General features: G+C 49.1%; 1 protein-coding gene across 1 annotated transcript in view; it reads right to left on the bottom strand.

Moving 5' to 3' along the window:
* The window catches only part of ovol1a (ovo-like zinc finger 1a), a 5,402-nt gene extending 5,366 nt beyond the window's left edge, over nucleotides 1-36 (bottom strand). The window contains exon 1 of the mRNA XM_084691919.1: nucleotides 1-36. This exon is cut by the window's left edge and continues 433 nt beyond it. The gene's annotated coding sequence lies outside the window, so the exon portion shown is untranslated.
* Between the last annotated feature and the right edge of the window lie 2,464 nt (nucleotides 37-2,500).

Below are 2,500 nucleotides of genomic sequence, written 5' to 3'. Positions count from 1 at the left end.
CAGGGCAGGGCGCAGGATAACACACTCATACATATACACACACTCGCAACACTGCGAATTCAAAGGTAGGGTATAGCTCAGGTAGCATAGTCGTTTTAAGCAGGAAACAGGTATCAGTGCGCATGCGCTATAGAAATAACGGTGACAACAGCGCAGAGGCTAGGCTCCGCGTGCTACCTGTCCGACCGGTTCTCTCTCACTCTCCCCCCCCCCTCTCTCTCTCTCTCTCTCTCTCTCTCTCTCCCTCTCTCTCTCTCTCTCTCTCTCTCTCTCTCTCTCTCTCTCCCTCTCCCTCTTTCTCTCTCTCTCCCTCTCTTCATTCCGCTGTGAGGCGGGAACGAAGGGCTAGATAGTTGGTAGGTTGACGGCTGACAAAAAGAGCACGAGGGCGAGAGAATGAAGAAAGAACTGACGGTTAGAGCGAGACAGCGATAAAACGGGGAGATGCTTTGTCATAGCAGGCCATGTTGCTCTCGACACTTCTTATCCCCCTGTGTCAGTGTATCTGTATACACTCTAAAAGTATACACAAATAAACAATATATTACACTGTATATATATCCATATCAATCCATATAGACCGATGAGTGTCAGTGTGTATGCATGTGTGTGTGTGTGTATATTCAGTGTGTGTGTATGGGGGTTACAGCAGTAGGCCTGGCTGAAAAGGTGCAGCATATTGGCAGTATCTGTCTGTATGAGAAAGATTGTGTATGTGTGTATGAATCTCAAAGGTAGTGTGTAGGTCTCTGAGAGTGTGTGTGCGAGAGCGTGTGTGAGAGAGAGTGTGTGAGAGAGAGTGTGTGAGAGAGAGTGTGTGTGCGAGCGAGTGTGTGAGAGAGAGTGTGTGAGAGAGAGTGTGTGAGAGAGAGTGTGTGTGAGAGAGAGTGTGTGAGAGAGAGTGAGAGTGTGTGAAAGAGAGTGTGTGTGCTAGAGCGTGTGTGAGAGAGAGTGTGTGAGAGAGAGTGTGTGAGAGAGAGTGTGTGAGAGAGAGTGTGTGTGCGACAGCGTGTGTGTGTGAGAGTGTGTGTGAGAGAGAGTGTGTGAGAGAGAGTGTGTGAGAGAGAGTGAGAGTGTGTGAAAGAGAGTGTGTGTGCTAGAGCGTGTGTGTGAGAGAGAGTGTGTGAGAGAGAGTGTGTGAGAGAGAGTGTGTGTGCAACAGCGTGTGTGCGACAGCGTGTGTGTGAGAGAGTGTGTGTGAGAGAGTGTGTGTGAGAGAGTGTGTGTGAGAGAGAGTGTGTGTGTGTGTGAGAGTGTGTGAGAGAGTGTGTGCGAGAGAGAGTGTGTGTGTGAGAGAGTGTGAGAGAGAGAGTGTGTGAGAGAGTGTGTGCGAGAGAGAGTGTGTGTGTGAGAGAGTGTGAGAGAGAGAGTGTGTGAGAGAGAGTGTGAGAGAGAGAGTGTGTGAGAGAGTGTGTGTGTGAGAGTGTGTGAGAGAGTGTGTGCGAGAGAGAGTGTGTGTGTGAGAGAGTGTGTGAGAGAGTGTGTGCGAGAGAGAGTGTGTGTGTGAGTGTGTCTCCTTGCCCCCCTGCTGTGTGTGTTTACCATTATCTTCCTGTCTTTAATGACCCCCCCTCCTCCCCCCTCCTCCCCCCTCCTCCCCCCTCCTCCCTCCTCCAATACACACCCATAGAAACCTAAACACACTGATGAACTCCCACCCATGGTGGCAACACACACACATTCATTTAGGAGACGCTGAAGTAATGTACAAATGATGCAAGTTCAGCAGTCCAGCAGTAGATGAAGGATCAGAATAGTGTTGTTGTGACAGTATCTGTGGTCAGAGGCAAGGAACTGTCTGGATTCACCAGACACACTTCCACAGGAACACCATCCCTGCTATCTGGCAACAACCATAGTAACATCATCAGTATCATAAAAAGGAATGTAAGGGTTGATATTTATTTTACGTTTCACATTTATATTGAGTTTACTTCAGTGAATACCTAACAGCAGTTAGTAATAGAAGAGAGCTAGAGATGGAGGAAGAGAGGAGGGTGTGCGGAGGTGTAGAACGAGAGGTATGTGGTCTAGGCTGTTTGACCAGAACTGTCATCCCTCCTCTCTCTCTTTCTCTTTCTTTCTTTTCTTCCTCCATCTCTTCATCGACCTTGCTCTTCAACTTACTGGTGTACGAGAACACACACACACACACACACAGCTCACATTTTCTCATGACTCACACAAGACAAAAGAAAGCGATGAGGAGAGGGGGAGGAGGGGTGAGGAGGGGGGAGAGGGGTGAGGAGGGTAGCTTTCTACAGGCCTAACCTGACTAACAGCATCTTAACTGTTCCTCCAATCCCCCCCCCCCTCACCTCCATCTTTTATCTCTCTAACACGTCCTTCCATCATGGTCTCCCCCTCTTTTTAACCCCCCCCCCCCTGACTGTCTCCCCTCTCTGCTAGTTTTGGGGGGTTTTATTCTCTCTCTCTCTCTCACTCTCTCTCTCTCTGTCTCTGTCTCTCTCTCACTCTCTTTCTCTCTCTCTTTCTCTCT

This window comes from Hypomesus nipponensis, chromosome 25 (genome assembly GCF_054491055.1).
Source record: "Hypomesus nipponensis isolate SF chromosome 25, ASM5449105v1, whole genome shotgun sequence".
Taxonomy (NCBI): domain Eukaryota; kingdom Metazoa; phylum Chordata; class Actinopteri; order Osmeriformes; family Osmeridae; genus Hypomesus; species Hypomesus nipponensis.
The sequence above is the reverse complement of the archived record's forward strand: the minus strand, read 5'-3'. Positions and strand labels throughout refer to the sequence as shown.